This window comes from Canis aureus, chromosome 26 (assembly GCF_053574225.1).
Source record: "Canis aureus isolate CA01 chromosome 26, VMU_Caureus_v.1.0, whole genome shotgun sequence".
In the NCBI taxonomy this organism is placed as follows: domain Eukaryota; kingdom Metazoa; phylum Chordata; class Mammalia; order Carnivora; family Canidae; genus Canis; species Canis aureus.
The window spans coordinates 24,252,941-24,278,675 of NC_135636.1; the positions used below are offsets into that span (position 1 = coordinate 24,252,941).

A 25,735-nucleotide genomic window follows, 5' to 3' on the forward strand; every position below is an offset into this window, starting at 1 on the left:
CAAATCTGGCAAACACCTTCCCCATACCCACAAGTTTTCTCTTTTCCAGGTTCAAGGTCAGTTTCATCAACCATTCCTGATGAGTCATGATTTAGAGACCCTTCCCCATCTTGGTGAGATCATGTTACTTGCCTCCTCTGAAACCTTTAATGGCTCCCCATGGCCTCCTGCAGCCCAAATTCCTTAGTCTGAATATACACTTAGTCCCTCCAGTGTCTGTTCAATCTTAATTCCATTGTTTTCTCCTACTCAGCAAAACACATCTAATCCTATTTCCTAGAACCCAACCTACTGGACCCTGCCTCTACCCTAAAATGCCATTGCCTGAAACACCTTCCTCATTCCTTCTGACTCCCCATCTCATCATTACCAAGGTCCAAAGCAAGTCCCACCCTCCCTCCTGATCCTCCCAGTGTATCGTGGAAAGAGGATATGCAACGAAGCAAATCTAGGTATAAGTCTCAGAGATAGATTTTCACTGATCACAAGCATGTGCTTTTATAATCACACTGACCCTGGGCAAATCCCTTATACTCTCTAAGCCTAAGATTTCTTCTTTCAAAAATGTAATGACCCCAGCCCCCCTCCCCATTTAGAGCAGTCTGAGGAATCATGAGACGATGTCTGGAAAGCCTTCTGTAAATGACAAGATGTACCAACTCCCCACCTTGGAGCCTCTCAGATGTGCCCTGTGCCATTCACCAGGCACTGACAATACACGATCTAGATGTGTTAGTGATGCTTCTTCAGGGCAGGAGTACGCCAGTCCACATGGCTGGCTGTCATTTCCTGATGCCAGGCTCCACGCTAAGAGTTTCACAGGAGTTAACTTTTAAGCCTCATGGCAACCCCAGGAGGGAGATACTCCTATTCCGTTGCATAGATAAGAAACCAGAGGCTGGGAGAAGCTCGGAGTTTGTCAAGGTTACAGAGCTAACCATCCAGGGTCTGAATCCAGGTCTGCCTGACAGCAGAGGCCCTGTTTCTATCACTCTGTCTCTGACAAATTCTTCAGTTCAGTGAAACCTGGGTCTTTTGTTTGGGAGACTGATGATAGTATTAATAACTGGGCTGAATAGGAAGGCAAGGCCATCTCCAAGATTAATATCAAAGGCTCCACTTTAGGAGCACCTGGGTGGCTCAGTGCTTGTCTGCCTTTGGCTTAGATCATGATCTCAGGGTCCTGGGATCGAGTCATGCATCAGGCTCCCCGGAGGGAACCTGCTTCTCCCTCTGCCTATGTCTCTGCCTCTCTCTGTGTGTCTCTCATGAATAAATTAATAAAATCTGAAAACAAAACAACAACAAAAAGCTCCACTTTAATAAATTTATGCTCAAATTTTCCACTCCCTCCAGACAAACTCTTGAAGGAAGAGTAGATGTGTCAAAGTCCTTATAACTCATGTTGTTCTCATCCTGTCAAATGCTTGCTTGCATGATGTGGGGAGTCAGTGCTAAGAGACACCCCGCCCCTGAGAAGATAGAGATGGGGAGCAGCAGAACTTTTTTTTTAAAGACAGAAACCGATAAGAACTAAAAAGATGTGCATACTGCTCATGGAAAGAGTTCAGAAGGAATGATTTATGCCACTGTGGAGATAAGAGATATTTCTTGAGGAGGATGCCTCTCGGGCATACGCTGAAGGAGGAGATCATGGGGAGACATTCCAGGCAGGAGGAAAAAGAGTGGAAGACAGCACACAGCCCTGCCCAGGACATCTGGAAATGAGTTTATCTGGAGCACTCAGTGCCCAAGGACAGTGGGAATGGGCCAGAGAGGCCCTGCTCCACCCTAGACGGAATCAAGGTGTTTAATCCTGAGGTATGGGGAAGGTAGAGCAGGGGGCAGCTCCTGCTTGCCAGGTGTCTGATGCCTCTTGACGGAAGGGTGGTTTACTCTGCCAAGCTGTCACTCGGCTGTGAAGGAGCAACGGAAAAGCCAGCCAGAGAGGAGAGGAGACGCCACAGCCCATCCCTTGTGAGCTCCAAGGTCATTACTGGGAAGGCCAAGTGGTGGTTTGCGAAGGAATGCTGGGGGACAGGGCAGTCAGAGGGCAGGTCGCTGGGGTTGTGTAAATTTCCAGAAAGGAAACGATCAGAGAGGTCATCCAGCCTGATCGGTCATTTTAGAGATGAGACAACAGGCCTTCTGAGAAAAGACTTGCCTGAGGTCACCAAATAATCAAATGACCTGCGTCTCAGAGCCAGAAGAGGGTTTAGAGGTCATGTTGTCCAACTTCTCCTTTTCCTGGTGAGGACACCAAAGTCCAAATCACCCTGGACGAGAAAGCCTCCTTTCAGGCCCTCTGTAAAGCCTTTCAGGCTTTCCTCTGCGTGGGCTTAGTCCATCCCTGTCTTTCAGTGGAGAAACCCATCTTAGAAAGGCCTACGGGATGGCCTACAAGAGTAAGGAAATATTTTTCCGTGTTATCAATAGCAGCAAATTTTATTAATGTTGCTAAACACTTGTACAACGGTCACAAAATTGGCTCTTATATTCGCGCTCTCACCTAATTCTTACCCAGCTCCTAAGAAGCAGATTTTATCAGCACCACTGCTGTATTCTAGGGGAGCAAGTGAATGCTTGGGTGGACCACAGCATCTTAGGAGAAGCCAGACTCAAATGGGAGACTTTGGGTCCTAAATTCAGTGCCCCCTCCCCACTTCATGTTAGGGCTAATAACAAATAGGTTTCAGAAAAAAGTCTGTTTGGATCACACCGGTGCTGCCTGCTTTATAGTAACTTTTACGTACAGTGCTTTGCCATATTTTTTTGCCATACAACAGAGCATAAGCTGCTTGAGTATAAGTGTGATTTATGAAGAAACCTGAAAGCTTGTGAAGAGGTGCAGAGCTGCCTGGGGGAGTGGTTGGGCTGGGCTGGGAGTCTGCTCTCGCAGGGAGCTCAGTCTGGCTTCGGCCCCAAGGCTCCCTACAGGCAGACTCAGAACCAGGCACTCCCTCTCAGGGCCCATCTCTTTAGGTGATAAGAGAATGCAGGCGGCTCGTTTTTTTCCCACTCCCTGCTCTGATCTGGGTCCTTCCCCAGGGGGCCTGAAGAATCAGTAGATCTTCCTCTGAGGTCTTCAAAGAAAAAAGATCTGTGGAAGGGCAGACAATTGCTTCTGAGTTCTATTCATTCAACCACCCAACATTTGTTATGTCCATTGTGCCCAGGGCTCTGTTTTGACATTTTTGGGAAATTAAAAATGAATACATTTTATGGAGGGCAATGCCTGCCCAAACCTGGACAAGTGTACATATACAGATACATACAAAACAGTAGTTGATAACATTTTTTAATAAAAGGAAACATTTTGGGGGGATCCCCAGGTGGCTCAGCGGTTTAGTGCCTGCCTTTGGCCTAGGGTGTGATCCTGGAGACCTGGGATCGAGTCCCACGTCAGGCTCCCTGCATGGAGCCTGCTTCTCCCTCTGCCTGTGTCTCTGCCTCTCTCTCTCTCTCTCTGTATGTCTATAATGAATAAATAAAATTTTTTAAAAAAGGAAACATTTTGGAAATGTGTTCGGTAAAAGGAAGCTTATTAAATCTTGGCAGATCCACATATTCAGATATTAGAAAGGATAATGTAGATATTTATGTATTTGACATTGAAGGATATCCATGATATGTTCGGTAAAAAACAAAATTGTGTGTATGAATGAACATACTTAAATAAATGTATATGAATGTGATACACATATACATACTTGATCTCACAAAAAAAATCTAGTCTGTCTGGTATACAGAAGACTATGTACTAAGACATAAACAGTAGTCTCTAAGGTGTGATTGAAAGATAATCTCGAGGGTACCTGTGTGGCTCAGCAGTTGAGCATCTGGCTTTGGCTCAGGTTGTGATCCCTGGGTTCCTGGGATCGAGTCCCACATCGTGTGGGACTCCCTGCTCAGCAGGGAGTCTGCTTCTCCCTGTCCCCACACCCCCTCAAATAACTAAATAAAACTTTTTAAAAAAATGACGAGATAATCACAGATGTTAATGATTTATGGAAATATAAAAGTAGATTCAAAAACTAGGTATAGGATGATCCAATTTTGATGCATCTTTATAATGAATATAGGAATTTTGAAAGCCTAGGATGTCATTAAACAAAAGGGAAATGGTTTGTTTCTTGATTTTGCTTTGCTGTATTATCTGGTCTCTATAACGAATATGTATAAACTGGGTAACAAGAAAGAAAAAGGAGTTTTCATTTTCCTATGAAAGCATTAATAAAATAGAGTCCCTGCCTTTAAGATTTGATGATTTAACAGAGGAGGTGAGAGCAGTACACCTAGTGAAGTATATACCAGGCCTTGTATGTTCACTTTCTGTAAGAGGTGAATAACTAAAGTTGGGCAAGGGCTCAAGAGAAGATTTATGGAAGAGAGGACATTTGGGCCCTAGCTTCAGAAGTAAATTTGAACAAACTAAAATAGGAAGAAAAGCATTCTCAGCCGAGAAAAGGCTGGGGAGCTGCACACTGGATCAACTCTTCCTTATGAGCCACCTGCCAGGCCCACCTGAGCATCATGCTTCATCATGGAGCTAGCTCATACCTTTTCAAACGAGGCAACTAGGAATGGGTGCCAATCGTCCACTTTCCATTCTGATTTGATCTTGCTACATATCAAATAGCTAAGTAAAAATGGGTTCAGCACCAACCAGGTAACTTCTTAATGAATTATTTCACAATTTGATAAATCATCAAATTTATCCGACACTCAAATTTCTTTAAGTATCAGGGACAAGTAGGAATATCCTGTGCAGTAGATTAAGATCCTGGTTACATGCACCTATTAAAAAAAAAAAGAAAAGCTATAAGCTTGTCCTGGCACAACACAGGCCTTCTTAGCAAGGATGTTAGTAACTTTGCACCGGCAGAGTAACTTGCAAATGATTCTAGAATGCCCTGTCCCAGAAGAGAGTTGAGATAACTGGAAGGGTGGGGGTTCTGAGAATGGATTTGTTCACCTCTTTGGAATGTAAAGGTCCAGAAAGTCCTAATACGTCTGCTCTTAGAGATGTAGGAATATCTGCCTAAATCTCAGTAGAAACAGTGCAGTCTGTGATGTTTGAGTCACGACCCTCTCCCCTCTGGCTCCGTGTGATGAGAGCTCTGCTCCAGGTAGGTGACTGATTCTTCCCCCAGTGCCCATTCATCTGTGTCATGGAACATCTGGGACCTTGACCTTCGAGAGTCTGGATTTTAGAGGTATTCAACACATAGCATTTGCTTTTGTTTTGTCTTTAATAGCAGAGCCCATTTTTAAAGGCAAACTTTGGTTCTTCCAGGACTGTAAAGCCCAGATTCCCCAGTATGGCAGAAAGCCAGGAAACAGGACTAAGAACCAAGATATTTAGTGTTAGATGCTTACTGTTTTCTTGGGCAAGTCACTTTCCCTTTCTGGACTTCCACTCCTGATAGAGAGAGAGAGAGAGAGAGAGAGAGAGAGGGAGAAAGCCTATTTAGGAAGACAACATTATACTATTCCAAAGACGCAAAAGTCATGATCAGACTCTACTGTCCCCACAACCCTCCCCTCCTAAGCTGTTCCTCTCTCCTCCATTTCTGTCCCTCTGTCTCTGTTTCTTTGTCTCTGTCTCTCTATCTCTGTTTCTCTGTCTCTGTCTCTCTATATCGGTTTCTCTCATGTCTATTACAATGTTTATCTCCCAAAAAGCTCTCTGGGAGATGTTTTGGAGTGTGTTAGAGATGAGGATTGCCTATAGGTAGTTAGAGCCTTTGACACCTGAGGGCATCCGAAGTCTTAAGGCAAAAAGAATGTCCTGATGGGAGAGATGAGAATGGGGTAAGGGAAGCAATTTGTACATAAAAGGAAACTTGGAACAAGAAGAGTAGGCTGAAGTAGACTTAAAAGTTAAGTAGGTAGGTAAGTAAGTAGGTTTGCTTCCCCTCTCATTCCTCCCTCCCTTTCCTCGTCTCCTTCCCTTCCAGTCCCAAAAAAGAAAGGAGGAAATGACCCTCGGTGCTTGCCATGTGGCAGCTGCCATTTTTGGTCCTGTATCAACTCAGAGTTCCCATACTTCAGCCATTTATGTAGCACGTTCATGGGTTTTGCTATGTCTATACTCCAGCTATACCATTGTCTACTTAAAGTTTTTCTTTAAATCAACTGTCTTTTCTTTTCTTTCTTTGACTTACATACCTACTCTAGCTTTGCATCTATTGACAATATCTCTAAAAGGGTTGGGTATGTTAGCTATTTTTCTAAGGTATATTTAGATTGATATACAACTATTAGAATTTAAAGATGTTTGTCCCCATGTTACAGCCACACGTGCCACACTTTAAGATCTATCTAGATTAGCTCATTTGGTCTTCCCAGCTGCCCTAGAAAGTAGAGATGATTGCTTATCCTACACATGAGGAAACTCATCCCAGAAGAGTCAAATAACACACCCAATATCATGAAACTAGCAAAGACAAAGTAACACTTGAAACTACTTATGTCTCTAAGGCCCATGGTTCTTCTCTGAACACTGCCCAACGGTGAGAAGGGAGGAAGAAAAGAGCTATACAAAAACAAGATCAGTCCAAAGACATCCCAATGCATTTGATACAACCAGCTTGTTCAGTTTCTATAAACCAAGCCCCATCACCCATTCTTGCCTCCCTGGCAGACTCCTGGTTTCCTCCTCCACAAGCAAGCCCCGTGTCTGGCACAAACCTGGTGCTTGCTTTATGTTTGTCAGGTGGTGGCTTTGGTCCAAGGGCAGATCCTGCAATGGCTGTCCTGGTGCCAAGGCTACTAGAGGCCACCCCGAACCCTGCCCTTTTTGCTTGCCAACACTCAGATCACTACTTTTGTTTCAGTTTCTTGCCCAGGCAAACAAGCCAAGGCTCTGCCCTCAAGTTGAGGCTTGAGAAGAGTTTGCTATTTTAGGTAGCACGTTTATGACAGTGGGTGTTCATTCTGGAACAGCGTGAAAGGATTCTTTCATCTTCTCTCTTAACCAACAGCATCTAGCTGCTTAGCACAGATACCTTGTTTGGCAAAGAAGGGCAAGATTTGCTGCCACTTCCCCCTTGGCCTCTTCACCTTAGTCCTTTCGGGGGTGCAGTCCTTCTGTGAACCTGAAAGAACGTGGCCAAGCTCATGTGAGGAAGACCTGGACTTGACATACCCCTCTGTTACATTCTCTGCCCTGCCAGTCGCTGGCTCTGGGGTTGGGGGCGTTGGGGGAAGAGATGGAAGAAGAGTGTCAGGAGTAATGGAGCAAAGGAACTGATATTTCTTATAAGCCTATTGTGTATCAAACACTATACTAGATACTTGATATCTGTTATCTCATTTGATACTTTTAATAGCCTACAAGCTTAACTAATAGGGTTAGCATGCTCATTTTGCAGATGAAGAAATCCAAGCCGGGAAGATTAAGTAACTTGCTTGTAGGCCACACAGCTATTAAAAAGCAGAGCCAGGGGGCACCTGGGTGGGTCAGTGGTTGAGCATCTGCCTTTGGCTCAGGTTGTGATCCCAGGGTTCTGGGATCGAGTCCTGCCTCAGGCTCCTCAGGGAGAGCCTGCTTCTCCTTCTGCCTGTGTCTCTGCCTCTTTCTGTGCCTGTCATGAATAAATAAATAACATCTTTAAAAAATAATAAAAAATAAAAAGCAGAGCCAAGATTGGAGCCCAGGTCTATCTGCCTCCAAAACCTCAGTCTTTTCACTATACCAGGCTACCTTGTCTCTAGATGAGCTATAGTTTACAGGGGACTAGGAAATCATTTAGTGCAGGATTTCTCAGGCTATGTGCGTCATAACACCAGTTCCTTAGATAGGAGGAGACCAGAGCATTTTGGAGAAAGTTGGTTTAAATAAAATTAAGTAAGTGTCTTTACTGTAGGACTTTTGGAGTTTTCAATATTCTGTGTACATAAATCTCCAAGAGGGAGTGGTAATGTGCAAGAAAGTACCTAAGGAGACTGTTTATTTTCACACCAACTACCCAAGAAACCAGTATTTTACAGAACAGTTTGGAAAGTATTCATCAAATCAGACTCCCTTATTTGAGTATAAAAAAAGGAGGCAGGAGACTTGCCCAAGAAATATGACAAGCAGAAGCAGAGTAATTCCAAACACCCTGCAATCTCACTCTTGTCTTGCCTTCCCGTCTCAGTAGAGAGGCTCTGCCCATTTCCTCAGTCATTAGGAATGGAGTAAATACCCACCCCGTGCCAGGCACTGGGGTAAACAAGACACAGGGGAAAGGCAGCCACACAGCAGTGCAGAAATGATGTAGTGAATGGCACTGCCCTTAAGCCAGGCTTGGGGGGGGAGGTGGCAGAGGAGAGCTTCTTGGGAGACTGAGCAGGTCCAAGAACTCTGTTCCTGCTGGGTGCCAGCATACCTCACAAGAACCTGGAGCATATGCCTCCAACCCCTGACATACATTATGGATAGCAGGGCCATTTTAAGACTTCACCTCCTGTCACTTCCTCAAAATACTTCCTTCCCCTAGGGTGCCTGACCACAGAACAATCATAGAAAATCAGAGCTAGAAGAGATCTTGGTGTCTAGTTAATCCCCACCATACTACAAACAGGGGAAGTGAAGCTTGGAAGCCAACCAAGGTCTCGCAGTCATTGAGATCCAACATGGTGCTCCTACTCTCTTTGTTAGCCCATGGTTTCCTTGCAGTGTGATACTTAAGCTATTTAAGGTGAGACATCAAAACATAGTGTTTGTGAGCCTGCATTCCATCTGTGCAACAATGGGTGAAGGAAGGGAAGCACTTACATCCAGTGCCCACCTGCAAGGGAGCCTTCATGGTAGATCCTAGAAAAAACAAGACTGGCTGCTCCAGGTTCTAGGAGGTGGGTTTGGGGCCAACCTCTGCCTCTATATCACTATGTGCCTTTGGGTCAGTGTCACTTCCCAACTCTGGACCCGTTTCCTCATCTATGAGAAAAAGGAAGTTGGGTTTGTGATGTTTCTTTTAGCTAGTTCTGTGAATGTTTCATGGGAGGTAGCTTCATGTCAAAGGCCAAAGCCTGGGTGACATCTGACCTGTTCTATGGTCTCATCTTTTCAATCTCTGGCATTTACTGGGCACATTTTCTCTCTTGAGGTTATAGAACCTGTGTTTGAGAGACTCAAGGCCTGAGGTAGGAAGGCTGTGCTGCTGGCAGAGTATAAATGACAAGTAACTTGCTGTGGCAAGAGTAGTCTGGTAAGGTGGCTGCTTAGGCTGCAGGGAGGGAGGGTCCGCCTGTCCCTGAGGGATATTCTGGGGAATGCGGTCCCACCCCTCTGCTGGGCCCACATCCACAGGCTTGAGCCAAGGCCAAGCCCTGATACAGTGCTGAGCTATTGACATGGTGCTGCCGATTGCCTTGGCAACCCAAAACAGTCCCAGGACATGGATGCCACTAGTTCTAAAGCTTCCAGTTCTGAGATCAGAGACCATCCTTCCATCTACACTGTTCCCCTGCTTAGTATGCATTTTTCTGAGCTCAGAGGTAGATGTCAAGTAATTATTCTAGAGGAAATGTCCTCTGTAGTTCAGGTTAACTCTGGTATTCAGCGATTAATGCTCAATTTGGCCAGGATGATGGCCAAGATGATAATGGGTCTAGAAACCCAATTCTTATTGGAATGTTTTAAGGAATTACCTTCTAACTGGAGATATTTAGCTTAGAGACACTTAGCTTCACGAGACAGAAGCATCATGATTATGGTCTTCAGAACAGATGGGCTGTCACATTAAAGAGGGATTGGCTTTGTTTGGAATGGGCTCCAACATAGAAGTACCTGGTTGGCAGGTTGAGGCTCGACATACGGACAACACTTTCCAGAACTCAGGTAAAGAGAAATAGTATGTCAAGGGATGCCGGATTTGTCCATCACTGAAGGACAAATGGAGTCTTGATGATCGTGAAAGAAATGTTTTTGAGACAATTGACAGATCAGCCAGGGTCAAGGGTATTTTATTAGGTGGTCAACTTAAGGTCCTTTTCAATTTGAAGGTGTGATTTCTGGGAAAATCCTCATAAGAAGATGGTTGCCCAGTAGTGCCTGAATCCTTCCTGAAAGAAAACAATTTGTACATTTCTCCAAATATCTCTGGATTTGTAGAAACCTCATCCTTTCCCTTACCAATAACTGTCATTCCTCTTTTGGACTTAGTAACAAATGCCTAGAGTTCTAAACTTCTAAGATTTCTCTTTTCTATCTTGAAGTTCTTGGAGAATAAATAAGCATTCTCTTCTCTGTTGAGACATCTATCCCATAAACTGGGATTTCAGTACCCCGTACTGCCTGAGTGTGTGTGTGTGTGTGTGTGTGTGTGTGTGTATTTTTCCATTTTCTTTGCTAAGCTGGCATTATTTTACACTTGTGATTGTTGGATTGTAAATCAACGTTTCTGCTTTGGTTTCTTGATAAGATGATTAGAAATTTGGCTATAGCTCACTGTTATCTTCACTCTGCCTTGGGCTGTTGGGAGGTGGAACGTCAATCTGATCTTTTTATTGCTGTTCCAGAGAGAGTGAATAGTGATTTAATTTATATAAATATAAGTGATTAAGAATGATTGAAGAAGCCTGAGATACTCCCAAATCCTTATTTCATGAAAGGTATGACTATTTCCTCTAGTGATATTCCATCATACATGTTTGGAAACCAGATCTCAAGGGAGAACCCATATAAGAACATGATCAGACTCGAACTCAGAAGATGCGAGTTTTAGTCATGGTTCCTTCACTGGGACAAACCACCCAGTGTCTTTGGATCTCAGTTTTCTCACCTGTAAAACAGAAATCCATCTATTCATTCACTCAACAAAGCACTGCATGCAAGAGGTAATAACTGCTCTCTACCTGTGGAACTGCTACACATATGAATTGATGGAGATCTGTCTAGAGAAATTTCATAAATTAAAAAGTGCACTGAGAAGAGAAGGGGTTGTATTTTATATATAAGATGTAATCTAGAATATATTTTCCTTCCCAATAAAGCCTGTTTTGCTTGTTCTAGGAAAGTGTTTCTTAACAGTTTTCCTATTTCTTTTTGGCTGATACCACTGGAAATATAGTAGATGAGAAGATTATTTTCCTCTCTTACCATCCTGTCCAAAGTGAAAGGTCTATGCATTTATGAAAGAATGGAGGTCATCCTCCTTCTAGGCTTGAGTTCTCTCTAGTTAGCTGGAAGTCTGCTCAACTGCTAGATCTCTCTGGACATGTACTTCTATGAAGCTCTGCACATGCCCTAAGTTGCATAAGGCAGCAGGGCCACTTTTCAGTTCTGGGGAAGCTTAGGAAGGCAGCAAGACACAGCGATGAAAAACAGAAAGAAAGCAAATAACACCCTACTCTTACAGACATCTTTGACATTCGTTAAAAGCCTCTGTCTCCTTATCTGTACAATAAGGATTATAACACAGCATACCTAGCAGGCAGAGCTGTTGTGATTCTCCAGTGGTGCAGTTCTATGAAAGCACTTTGCTTTCACTTTAAAGGCCATGTACCAATATCAGGGATGACTTTTCGGTGCTTACCATCTGAATGTGCCTTAACTATGCCGGCTCAGGCTGCAACCACAAGTGATGGTATCTGATGTTATGATCATTATCTATTTAATGAGTTTCCAACACTTGTATTTTCTAAGAGTCATTCTCTGTCTTTCTAAAAACCTATGTAGAATCATTCTCCCAACACAAAAGTTGAAAACTGACTTTACCTGAGAGTCCAGCTGTATGGCTAATGCCAACCTGTTTCCAGGAAGTAGAACTCCACTTCCTTTCCCTATTTAAGCTGCAGTCTCTCTGAAGTCATGGCCACCTATGAGTTAATGAAGGTGACTTTTTATTTCCAAGCCTTCAAGTCAATTCCAACATACTCCTTGCAACACCTCCTATCTTCCCACAGATAAACCTGTTGATAGACCGGAATGATTACTTAGCATTTATAAAGCACTTGGTGTCACAGAGGAATTTATGACTTGTCTTATTAGTTCTCCCTTAGAAACTCCCCAAAAGGATGGTTAACAAATGGTGAACAAATTGAGATCAACATGTCAAACTGTTACCATAGATAAGACTTGTGTGGTTAATTCTTCCAGTAAGATCCTACAGGGTTGATCAACTTTTGATATTAATAATAAAGGGATTGTGAGAGCTCCAGCAACACTGTCAAGGAAAGTGGTTGGTTCTGATGGCCTTTCAAAACTCCAACCATTAAGCTAATGATTTCCAGATGCATATTCCCCCCAGCTGGCACAAACATTTCTCCGTCTCCTATATGGGTATCTTAATCTTCTCAGAAGTAGGACAGGGAGTCTGAGGCCCTGAGAAGTGACTGAGTGAGTTGGCTGCAGAGCCAAGACCACAGCACTTAGCACAAAGTAGCTGTTCAATAAACACTTGATGAATGAGTGACTGAAGGAACCCAAATGTAGTAATTGTTTTTCTCCCTCCACTATGCTCTACAAGGAACTAATTAGAATCTTGTCATATTTTCTACTTTTCAGAAGTGAAGTTAGTTTCCTCAAGTCTACTTAAGTTCTTGTTCAGCACTGTCCAATGCCACAGTCACAGGCCACATGTGCCTATGGAGCACTTAAAGTGTGGTGGGTCTACACTGGCATGGGCTATAAATAAGTCTCAAATTCTAAAGGATTCCTGTGAAAAAAATATTGTAAAAATCTCTCACTAGTAATTTTTCATATTGATTACATGTTGAAATGATAATAGTTGGGATATGCTGGGTTAAATAAAATATGAAAATTACACTTTAAAAAACTAAAATGACACTTTAAAATTTTTTTAGTGTGGCTACTAAAACTTTTAAAATTCTACTCATGGCTTGCATTTGTGGCTTGCATTATAGTTCTATTGGACAACACTGTAGTCTAGAGAAGTTTTTAGAAAAGTAATTATATGTAAATTTTTAATCTTTCGATAAAAGTGATTTCTTCAGACTAGCCAAGAACTTAGGAAACAAATAGAAGGCTAATTAACTTTCTTTAACAACAAAAAGAAGACACTCCTCCTGCTTTTTCTTTTTTCTACCTAAGTCCTTTCCCTGAAGTTTCCATTGCATTCTACTTAACTACACGCCTGAAAACCTGGGAATGCCAGGAAAGCCCGGAGCTGGCTGGGTAGCTGGCCAGCCAGCCCAGGAAGCCAGGCACTAATCAAAAGAGCAGCTACCCCCATCCCAACTGCCAGAGGCACAGAAAGTCATCCAGAAGACGAGGGACACGTTTTTGGAGTAAACGCTTGGTAAACAAGTTTTGATCAAAACGATTACCATAATGATTGACATTTCTACAGCCCTTTGCCATTCATAAAGTACTTACACAAATACCATCCCATTTGATTCTCCTAACAGATCCTTAACATGGACATAATCAAGATCTCATTTAACAGATAAAAGTGCAAACCTCGAAGAGGTTAAGAGGCTGGTTCACAGTCACACCGCTAGAAAGTGGTAGATGTGGTTTTAAACCCTAGTCTCCTAATATAGGGGTTAGATCTTATCTGAGGGCACTCCTGAATCCAGTGTGTAAGCTCGGGCAGCCAGACCCAGGGCTCAGTGGCCCCAAGGTCTCCTGCAGCGCCTCTCTAGCACAGACCAATAGTGCAAAAGGAAAGGAAGATGTGAGAAGCAGTAGAGAAGAAAGAAATCCTGTTAAGGAGATTACAGGTAATATACTGAAGAGAAACTGCCCTAGTGACACATCATAATCCCCACTGTAATTAACTTTTATGCCAGTACATAGAAGGAGTGTCATGGCCAAATCCTTATTGGCAGAATTCCTACTTACTGTTGGGCAAAAGTAAGCATTATTACTTCCATTGGAGAGATGAGGAAACTGAGGCTCAAAGCCCCAGTGTCCATTCCACTGTCCTAAGTTGGTTTGTGCATAAATATATAAATCACATGGGAGAGCCTGGCTGGGTTAGTCAGTAGAGTGTGAGACTCTCGAGCTCAGGATCACAAGTGGAAGCCCCATGTTGGGTGTAGAAGCTACTTTAAAAAATAAAAAAAAATTAAGAAATATATAAATCATATGTATTTTTATTCTTGCCCCTTATTTTTTGTTTTTATTCATTAACTATTCAATAATTATCTTGATTTATATCCTAGTTTCTTTGGGTTTACTTTGTTTTCTTTTCCTGGCTTTTAAAAACACTTTAGGTTCTTAAAAATAAAATCTTTGTTTTCTAGTAAATACACTTAAGATTATGAATGTTCCCTCAAGTACCTCTCTCACTGCATCCCTGGGTTTTGCTTACTTCCATTATGTATGATAGTATCAAAACCCATTTCATTAATAATTTCATTACTATTCAGATCTAAATATTTTATAATTTTCCTTGGGTTTCCTCTTTAACCCATGGATTATTGGAAGTGTCTATCTTTTTATAGCTCTTTGGAATAGATATAAAGATTACATTTATTTTTTGAATAGATAATATATACAGATGGCACAAAATTTAGGGGATACAAGAAGTGTACAGTGAAAAGTCTTCAAAAGCTACAACTGAAAAAAAAATAAAGAAAAAAAGGGATCCCTGGGTGGCTCAGTGGTTGAGCGCCTGCCTTCGGCCCAGGGCGTGATCCTGGAATCCCGGAATCGAGTTCCACATCGGGCTCCCTGCACGGAGCCTGCTTCTCTCTGTGTGTGTGTCTCTGCCTCTCTCTCTCTGTCTCTCATGAATAAATAAAAAAAATTACATCTGAATGATTCCATTATGAGACATAACAGAAAAAGCAACTATAGGGACAGACAACAGATCAGGAGTTCTTAGGGGCTGAGCTGTCCTGGGACAGGAGAAAATCTGGAGGGTGACAGGGCTGTGTTATAACCACATTGTGGTGGCAGTTACATGGCTGTATGCATTTGTCCAAATTCGAAGAAATGTCTCCTGCCAGAGTAAATTCACTGGATGTAAATTATACTTTACATTTTTTTAAAAAAGTAAACACTCTCTCCAGAACTTAATGGTAGTTTTCATCTAAAATTTGCAGCCATGGTTTTTCTCTTCCATACCATAGCAACCTCTATTTTAGTTACAAAGAAACTTCTAAAACTATCTAATTTTTCTAAAAGCTGCCTCACAGAATGATATTCTGAACTAGGACATATCCTTCATGGATCTTCCTTTATGGATCTCTGTATTCTACTGGGATTCACTGGGAGTAAGTCATCTTGAACACACATACCCATATACCAGGGAGCTACCACAGCTGTTAGAAACTACTAGCACTGCCCAAAAAGCATAGGGATGCTGGCAAAATTCAGTATCCACCTGTTTGGGTCACTGCTTGAGACCCAGCTGAAAAGTCAAGTTGACATTGTACTTAATGCCTTGATGTCACTGGCTCGGCTATAATAGGTGAGTTAGCATTAGGGGGCCATAGGAGAAGCTTGCTAAGATGGCATGTTATAATTATCCATAGTCAAAGTAAAACAATCTAGTTGTCATTAATATTGCTAACTTTGTGATAGCCAGACATCTAGGATTAAGCAGGGAGTAGGTAAGGTATATCACCAGGAATAATAATCATCATCCCTCCCTGAAGTCTGTATGTAGCAGCAGGCAGATGGGGTAAAAGAAAGCCTACTTTCAAAGGACTATTTATTAATGTATTCTTTACCTGAAGCCACAAAGTATTTAAAGATGCTGAGTCCTTGCTTTGCCATTAAGTGCAAGAGTGTCAACAGAGAAGTCAACCTTTCTAAGCCTCAGCTTCCTCCTCTATAAAATAGAGAACATTCCATCCATTTCACCAGTTACTGGAGAAAGTGAGGGCGATAGTGGGCAGAAAGGCCAGCTATAGAGATGGCTTCAGTAACCACTGCATTTGTCAAATGAAGGCCTTCAATCCAACTTCTGAGATGACGAGGTTAACCTTCCATCCTCATGCCAAGGAATGGGGAATGCCCAAGAGAAAGTATCAGTCTGTGAACTTCCAAACCAGAGTCATATCTACACCAAATGAAATAATAAATGAGTAAGGGCTCTAGATTCTATAAAACACTGTAAATGGTATCACTATCTCCCTTAGGCATCCACACATCCCTTCCTATCTGGATAACTCAACCCGTCCTTCCAAACTCAGCTCAAGGGCCACCTCCTCCAGGAAGTTTTCCCAGCCACTCATCGTGAGCATTAATGGTCCTCCTCTGGGCTCCCGGAGTCTTTTGCACTGCAGCAGGATTGCGTCCATGTTTGTTTGTCTGTCACCTCCTCTGATCTGGAGGCTAGAGATCAAAGTGTACCTTCTTCTCGTTTGCATCTCGTGGGAAGCGTGGAGTCTGGCACGGAGTGGGCGTGCATAGGTGTTTGTCAGCAGATTCTCACTGATGAAATGTAAGGCATTATTATGGCTTATCTCACAAAGTTCTGCTTTCACAAAGTCTCCCCCATGGCTTGATGAGGCACAACCTCGCTTTATTCAGAACAACCTAGAGTGTTTTGTGTCTACTTCCTCATAGGACTTGCAATGAGTCACCTCACTCTCTGGGCCAGACAAAAGCCATCACCCACAGTGATGCTCTGAAGGAGCTGAGGGAGATGAGCTACCTGGCCAAAGGCACAAACTCCCGCTTCATTTTTCCCTCCCTATCCTTTTCCGGGGGCATCAGGAACACATTTCTGAGCTTGAGTCAGGAGGAACTCTCAGCCATGCATTTACTTCCCTCCCTGCTCTGGAATGCCTGACCCCTCTGATTGCTCTGCTGTGGAGCCCATTGCTCATTCCCACTGGCTTGCTGTGGGTGACACATACCTTGGTGACTTCCCAGAATCCTTGAGACAGTGGTTCCCAGTCTTTGCTACCCATGGGGATCACTAGAGAGCGTTCGGAGGTTCTTCACTGCAGCCCCACGTTATAGAGTCTGATGAGATCCATGTGTCATAGCTGGGATCCCTCAGAGAATAACGTATCATGTAGAAACTCAGTGGTCTTCCGAATGCCACTAGCTTATGACCCTACATGTTTCTCACATTCCCTGTACCCCAGAGATGCAGAACCTCCAAAGTCGATGGGCCCAGCCCCTCAATCTCAGATCTGGAAGCTGAGGCTCAGAGAAGGTATGTGAGATGGCCGGGCCAGGACCTGAAACCACCTCTCCTAACCCAGGCTGGTGATTCTTCCGGGCCGCCTTCTGGGAGTGTCTAGCTCTCTGCACCAAGGGATTGGCGGGGAGGTCCTTAACACTTCTTTCAAATGAACTGCTAAGGCTCATAATAAATCTACACTAACCCCAGAAGAAGCCTACTTCATTTGTATACTTTGGCCAAAGCTGTTCGTGGCTGTTGTCCAGACAATAATGAACAGGAACAATTTGAAGTCAAGGGAGTCAGGAAGGTATCAAATGGGGATGGGTTGGGCCCAGCCTACCATGTAGGAGCGGAGTGACCTTGGTCAAGTTACTTCTGTGAGCCTCGGTTCCCTTACGTGGGCAGCTGGCCAGACAGTGTTGGCAGTGATGCCTCAGACAAAACCTGAGTGTCACGCTAGATTCCTCCAGTTCCCCACCCCACACACCCATCAGGCATCAAGTCCTGACCATCCCTAAAATGATTCCTTTAATTCATGCATTTTTCTTGATCCTCCGACACTAGCCAGTTCAGGCTACTGTTCTCGCTGCTGTGCATCTCGCCATGGCCCCTAGCTGACCTCCCTGCATCTCGTCACATCACTTCCAGTCTGCCCTCCATGCCAAAGTCAAAGCCTTCTCTTGAGGACAGGGACATCCGATGCTGGCATCCCATCCCCTGAAACCTTTCCTCCCATCTCAGGATGAATCTGAACTTCTTACCAGGCCTTCCGGGCTCTGGAGTCTGCCTACTCCAATGGCCTGGTTTCTCATCTTCCTGCCCTACCCATCTCCATTCTCATACCCTTGCCCTGGTCACCTGGACCCTTTCGGTTCCTCCAGAAAGCACTCCCTGACTTCCCCAAGTCTGATTAGGCACCGTCTCTGCACTCCTACTCACTCTGAACTTCTTCCGTCATAGCCACAGACTCAGTTGCTACTGCCCCCTTACCTGTCCCTCCTCCACACCAGGTGTGGGGCCCACCCCCACCTGGTCTTCATTGTATGCCCAGTGTCAAGGACTGTGCTGGGCACTCTGGGAGAGTCTTCAGTTTCTATTTTTGGAGGCATGAATAGGTGTGTAAAATTATGTGACATTGATTTAACAGGATTGTCACACAGAGTGAACAAGGTAACACAGGCAGGAAACCTGCACAGTGTCTGATGTCACACAGTGTCACTGCACCATAGAGCAGTGATCGATAATCAGTTTTCCCCATCCCTGAAACCCTTCCAGTTTTTTATATCTCAGGTTCTGGGCTCTCATTTAAGTTTGCCTCTAACCAGTTACTTGGCTCTTCTGGTTCTTTGTTTTCTTTCCATTAATATGACAGTATCACTCTAATGAGCTGAAAGAAAGAAAGAAAGAAAGAAAGAAAGAAAGAAAGAAAGAAAAGAAAGAAAGAAAGAAAAGAAAAGAAAGAAAGAAAGAAAAGAAAAGAAAAGAAAGAAAAAAAAAGAAAGAGAAAGAAAATTCTAGAAGACTGTGAGTCCTCTTTCCATCTGCCTTCTGGCTCACCCTCTCTCCCTCCAGGAATCAGAAGTGGGGAAGGACATAGTCCATGCTCCTCCTCAGCCCTTCTATGTCTACTGCAGGGACCATTTATCAGGCTGTTAGAAAAGATTATATTCTCTCAAGTCCAAAGAAATTCCTTCTGAGGCCAGGCCTGCTCCCTTAATGGGCATACAAGGAACACCTCCTGGCTCTTGACACTTGGCAGCCCTGGGGACTCAAAGTACCTTTTTGTTCCAAGGCTGAACCCTGTCTAAGCAATGACAGGTGAAGTTTCCCCCACACCCTGTGCCACTATGTGGTCATTCTGAGTGTTAGGGTGGGGAGTAGAGAGTGGGCAGGGCAGGCTAGACTGCAAGGGAACCTGAAGAAAGATGCCTGCACACACCCTTGCATCTACTGTCTCGCTTCTGTGGCTGCCAACAAAGGACCTGGAGCCCTCCGGCAAGAAGCCGGAAGGAAGGAGGCAGGAGAAGAGCCTCCCCTCCCCACAGTGTACTTACTCTCCTGGTCAACCTTTGCTTATCTGCCCTCGAGTAACCTAAGAGTTCCCAGGGTTTCTTCTACACTCCTGCTCTCACAGCAACTCTTGAGTCTATGCTAGACTGACAAGCTGGAGCAGGAGTAGGAGCAGGAGAGGAGTCGACCACCAGCTCTGGCCATGATTGGGACATGCAGTGCAGCTCTCACACCCCTGGGCACCCTACTAAAGAAAGTCCATTCTGTGGTCTCCTCCTTTGTCTATTACAACTCGGGGGCCCATGATCCCACTCTCAAAAGTGCAGGAGCCACTACTCCAAAATAGAGACATTTATCAATTCCCTGTGAATACGCTTGCCAACCGGTTTATGGAACACACAGTCCCTGGAGTGCTTTCTCCTTAAAAGCAATGCAATTTCATTCAGACTTTGACTGAGCAACTGATTTATGCAAGTCCACCATCCCCAGTAGAAAGAGACAAGTGAAGCCAGCCTTCTTAGAACCCTGCCACCCAGCATAGGAAACAAGAGAGATATACAAACAGCTCAAGAGAGAACTGGGTAAATATGACAACCCAGCCAATGGACCAAAAGATTGACTCTGACTGGAAAGATCAGAGATTTTCCACAAAAGAAACCACATTTGAGCTAGACCCTGAAGGAAGAGTTGAATTCTCATGACCTGGGCTTTCTCATTGGCTCTCTTGAGTAAGGCTCGGTTAGTTTGACTTGGAAAAAAAAAATCTCTGGGTTTTAGTAATGTGTGTTCTTAGTCTCTACTGCCATGTCAGATACTTTAGTAAAGGGACTGCTGTGCTGTGTGTCCTGAGACAGTCACCTTATCTCCATGGGCCTCAGGTTGGTCCTCTTGGTTTGTAAGATAGGATTCAGTTGTGTGCCCTGCTCCTGTGTCCATCCTTCTTGACCTCTTTAGATGCAGAGACCCACCCCAAAGCTAGAGACACAGCCTGTGCCCCACAAAAGTATTCCAAAGAGAATTATAATTGGCATGTAGGGTTCTTTCTAGGATTAACATTGTGCTATCTCCTAAGACTCCTTAAAAATATTAAAATTAAAACTAAAGAAAATAATAAAGAAGCTGTGGATTTATACCTGGAAAAAACATTTGTTACAAAAATGGCGATTGCATTACCATGTTGAAGAAAATTACTATTTTCTTAACGGTGGGGGGCAAGGGGGAGGAGGGGCAGAGGGAGGGGAGAGAGAGAATCTTAAGCAAGCTCCAACCCCAGCATAGAGACTGACTCAGGGCTCAATCTCACAACCTTGAGATCACAACCTGAGCCGAAATTAAGAGTCAGATGCTTAACCGACTAAGCCTCCCAGGCACCCCAGAAAATTACCATTTTAAAAGCAGATCAAAGAGGTAGACAACCCAACAGAGAAATGGGGGAAAGACTTGAACAAACCTTTCATAAAAGAGGATATCCAAATGGCAAATAACATTTAACAAGATGTTCTATTTCATTAGTCATCAGGAAATGCAAATTAAAACCACAATGTAATCCCACTCCCACCATCCAGAGCAGCTACAATGAAAAGGATTATAGCAGATGTTAACAAGGATGTGTGGCTACTAAAACTCTCACATGTTGCTTGTGGGTGTGTAAAACAGAGCAACTACTTTGGAATAATGTTTGGCAGCCTCTAGTAAAATGAACATATGCATACCCAAAGACTTAGCAATTCCACTCCTAGATGTGTACCCAGCAGAATTACATACCTATATTCAGCAGAAGATATATGAGAATGTTCATAGCTAAGAGTGAGAACAACCCAGATTTCCACCAACATCAGAATGGGTAAATAAGTTATTCTTTATCTACACAATAGAATTCTACATAGCAAACTATGCACAAATCATGGATGAATTTCACATGCATCATGATGAGTGAAAGATGCCAGACACAAGAGAGAACATACAACATAATTCCATTTATGTGAAGTTGAAGGACAAAACAGATTATGGTGCTAGAACTCACAAGAGGGGCCCCTGGGTGACTCAACTGGTTAAGCAACCAACTCTTGATGTCAGCTCAGGCTGTGATCTCAAGGTCATAAGATTGAACCCCAAGCCAGGCTCCACACTCAGTGGGGAGTCCACTTGAGATTCTCTCCCTCCTCTCTGCTCCACCCCTTGCTTATGCTCTCTCTCTTTCTAAAATAAATAAATGAATAAATAACTAAATCTTTAAAAATTAAATTAAAAAAAGAGGTTACAAAAATGATTGCCCTTGGGGAAATGGATTGATGACTAGAAGGGGGTACAAGTGGGGCTTTGGAATCCTGAAAAATTTTATTTTATTTTACTTTTTAATTGAAAATAGTTAACATACAATGTTACATGAGTTTCGGGCATACAACATAGTGATTTGACAAGTCTTTATGTCATCCTATGCTCACTGCAAGTGTAGCTACCACTGGTCACCACACAAGGCTACTACTATAGTACCATTGACTATACTCCATATGTTATAGCTTTCATCCCCATGATTTATCATTTCCTAACAGGAATCCTGTATCTCCCACTCCCTTTCACTCATTTTGCCCATCCCTCCACACCCCTCATCTGGCAATTTTTTTTTCTTCATCTAGATGGTGGTTATGGAGATGTATGCACTTTGTGAAAATGTATTGAACTATACACTAATGGTTATGCACTTTTCTGGATGTATGTTAAACCTCAATAAAATTTATATTTAAAAGAAAGCAGGTCAGAACCTGCTTTGGTTCCACATCTACATTTCAGACAACAGGAAATAATTTATGGTAGGATAGAGAAGGCGATCTTCTCTCTCCATAAGTCATATTATTTATTGAGCTATAATTCATAATGCAATACAATTCACCAAATCTGTGTACAATTTGATGAATTTTGAAAAATGTACAGTAGTGTACCCACCATCACAATGGCAATCTAGAAGATTTCCATTTCCCCAAAGGGTTCCCTGTTTTCTACAGCTGATCCTTTCTCCTTACCCCTGGCTACCACTGACTGGCCTTTTTTAAAAAGAATTTATTAATTTATTTAAGTAATTTCCACAACCAAGGTGGGGTTCAAACTCACGACCCTGAGGTCAGGAGTCACATGCTCCGCTAACTGAGCCTGCCAGGCACCCCATGCTTTTGAAACTTCACTGTAATTGTCCCTATTCTAGAATTTCATATTAATGGCATGTGAGGATATTCTCTTGAAAACAATTTCCTTTAAACATACAACGTACAGTAGGTTACATTTACTGAACTGAAAGTGTCACACTGCATTTGTCCCTTAATACAATTCTATCCACCCTGACAAAATGCACAATGTCCTTCATGAATGTTCTATGTGCAAATGAAATTAACTGGCTGAAGGCTGCACACTCTAAACTCAAAGAAGGATTATGTGAGAGGTGAGGAATATCCTATGGAGCCCCAGAGGTCAAAGCCAAGACCCAGGGGCCAGGGGCATGGGAGGCTGTAGTAGGCAGCTTAACAAAAGGAAGATTTCTCCGGAAGCCAAAGTGTATCAAACCCTGGAATGTGCTGAACCCAAGGCAAGTCAGCTCCCTGTCCAGAATGGACAGAGAGCAAGGTGGTTAACCATCAACGTGTCAGAGAGGGGATTCAGGCAGGCAATTGGACTCAGTGGCTTCTAATGCCTATTGCAAATCTTATAATCTCATTACAGCTAATTGGGCTCTAGAGAAAATCACAAATATTTTTGACATCAAGTAGGATAAAGCAAAAAACTACATTTGTCAAGCACACATTTTAGAGCAAGATGGGAATTTCCAGCTACAGTGAGGGGACATAACTCAAGGCTAGAGAAGCTTATTAGGAGGAACAAAAACATAAGAAATACTTATAATTAGAAGATAACAAGCCTGCATTTTTTTCTTCATCAATTTTATGAACAGCTTCCAGGCTGTGAAGTTAAGGAGGAAGTGAAAGAGATCTTTTTCAAGGCAATGCCTTGGTGCTTGCTAAGACTCTAACCTTCTCTGCAATTAACACACTTGGTGAGCCCCATGCAGTTCAATATAATCCAGTGAACATTAGCTGGGCCTCTGAAGCACTCAGCTGAGCACTGCACAGGACAGGACATGACTGAGTTACTGTCCTTGCCTTCAAAGTAAAATAAGCCTCTGCACAACGCCAGTCCGGGCCAGCCCAGGATGCTAATGGAGGAAAGAGCGCAAACTCCCACGAGAGCAGAAGACAAGTTAGGGCTTGAAGGGGAATGGGTTGCTTACCCTGGACCCGAAGAACAAGTTGATGGTCCACGATGAGAATCAACATTGCGGCATGCTTGGGAGAATTTCCCAAAAGCCAGGCCATTTGCTTATTTATTTTCTGTCTTGAGAATGAGTCTTGAGAATTTGGAGGTATTACTGGGAAACGTTGGCTTTAATCCATTTTGTTCAAGAGGCACTTAGTAGAATTTACTAACAACAATATTAGTAACAAAATGAGCTGGGTCTCCAAATAAATGGGTTCTGTATCTAAGATCGCAGAACCTTAGCCGAGCCTTTGCTTTCTCCAACTGGAAGAAAAATGAGATGGTCCCAAATCGATGGTTTCCACCAGCGCTCTGTGGAATGGCACGAGTAAGAGGGAGCGGGGTGGTGACCCCCAACTCACTCTGCCCATACTGCCTCTACTTTTGTGCTTTAGTTGGGCTTCCTTTGAATAAAGAGCTATGCTACTTTAAAAGGTTAAAATATAGGGCTCACTACATAAACTGATGGGACCGTCCTGCAGCGGAAGGTTGGGCCTTGAGTGAATGATCTCCAAGTACAAGTTCAGGGCATTCTGTGATTTCTTTCTTTCTATTCATTATGATATTATTATGAGGGGCTCACTGTGCTAAACCATATAAATCACGTGGTTAAAGCTTTCCTTCTGGGAGTCTTAGTTTTGGCCCATGCTGGGGAAGGGGAGTGCCCGTGTGACTGACCCCCAGTAAAAGCGTGGGGTCTTGGATGCAGGTAAGCTCCCCTCAAGACAACGTTTCAGAACTGCTGTCACAGCTCCTGGTTGGAGGAATTAAGGATGACCTGCCCGACTTCCCTGGGAGATTTGGAGGCTGGCACGCGTTTCCTCTGTGTTTTGGCCCCTGCGCCACTCTTCCTTCCCTTCACTGACTTTGCCTAAAAAGACCCTGGTTGAGGGTGGCTCAGTCGTTTATTGCCAGCCTTTGGCCCAGGGTGTGATCCCAGAGACCTGGGATCGAGTCCCACATGAGGCTCCCTGCATGGAGCCTGCTTCTTCCTCTGCCTGTGTCTCTGCCTCTCTCTCTCTCTGTCTCTCATGAATAGATAAATAAAATCTTAAAAAAAAAAAAAAAAAGACCCTGACTGAAATACCTTTTGAGAAAAGGAAGGACAAAAGGGCAGGAGATGAGGACTATTTGGTGTCAGGGTGGCTGTGGAGAGGCAGGTGGTATAGATGCAGAGGCTGAGCCGCTGCTTGTCACAAAGAATCACCCAGCAATCTGAAAATGACAGCTCCCACTTTGTAAGAACTGACTTGCTGGCTCCTCTGGCTGCTTTTGGGAGTGCAGGCTAAAACGAGGGGCCAACAGCAGCCTGGGTGATGCCTTTGGTTTGGTTTTCTCCCCCAAGTGGGAGGAATAGAGGACTAGCTATTCTAAAAAGTGAGCTTGCCAAGGGAGGGGGGCAAAAAATTTGCCCTAGATGGTGGTTACAGAGATGTATTCATCTACTGCCTCTACTTTTGTGAAAATTTATTGAGCTGTACACTAATGGTTATGCACTTTTCTGGATGTGTATTAAATCTCAATAAAATTTATATTTAGAAGAAAGCAGGTCAGAACCTGCTTTGGTTCCACATCTACATTTCAGACAATAGAAAATAATTTATGATAAGATAGAGATGATCTTCTCTCTCCATAAGTCATATTATTTATTGAGCTATAATTCATAATGCAATACAATTCACCAAATCTGTGTACAATTTGATGAGTTTTGAAAAATGTACAGTAAAAAAAAAAAGAAAAGAAAAATGTACAGTAGTGTACCCACCACCACAATGGTAATCTAGAAGAAATGAGTTCCCAGGAACAAACTTAAAATTGGAGGAAAAAAAGTGGGGAGGGTGGTCAACCATTTCTTCAGGCCCATACCCATCTCACATTCCAGCCAAGATCTCCCCACCAGCTGTAATGTTAACTCTGTAAATGCTGGATTCACTGCTTAGGATCAGAGTTTATTTGCAATGAGAAAAAAACAGGGAGGGGAAGGTTTTAGAATGACTTTGGATTCTGCTGCTCTGGCCTCTGAGTGGGCAAAAGTGGGGAAGTGTTATAGGCTTGTAATTTCATCAATGTTAGAGAGATCATCCCAATCAAGGAAACTGGGAGGAGGGGGGAAGTATTTAGTAAGGCCAAGTTCCTTGCTTTTTTGTCACTGATGAGCAAATTAGAATTTCAACTCTTTGGATATTAAAACAGAATACGTCTCCATACTGATAATTTTTACTATGATTTTCGCCTGCTGGAGCCTCTGAGGAGAAGCAACTGGTAGGAAGAGGCAGAGGCACTCACCAGCTGAACACACACTTGGAGTTTTAAAAAGCTGTTTTTAGTAACTGATGACCTCCTGGAATCATATCCGATCTTGTAAACGCTGACCCTCACAG

General features: G+C 43.4%; 1 long non-coding RNA gene across 1 annotated transcript in view; it reads left to right on the plus strand.

Moving 5' to 3' along the window:
• The first annotated feature begins 4,981 nt into the window (after positions 1–4,981).
• LOC144298812 (uncharacterized) overlaps positions 4,982–25,735 on the plus strand; it is a 34,902-nt gene continuing 14,148 nt past the window's right edge. The window contains exon 1 of the long non-coding RNA XR_013365697.1: positions 4,982–5,129. This is a non-coding gene — a long non-coding RNA (uncharacterized LOC144298812). The remainder of the gene's footprint in view (positions 5,130–25,735) is intronic.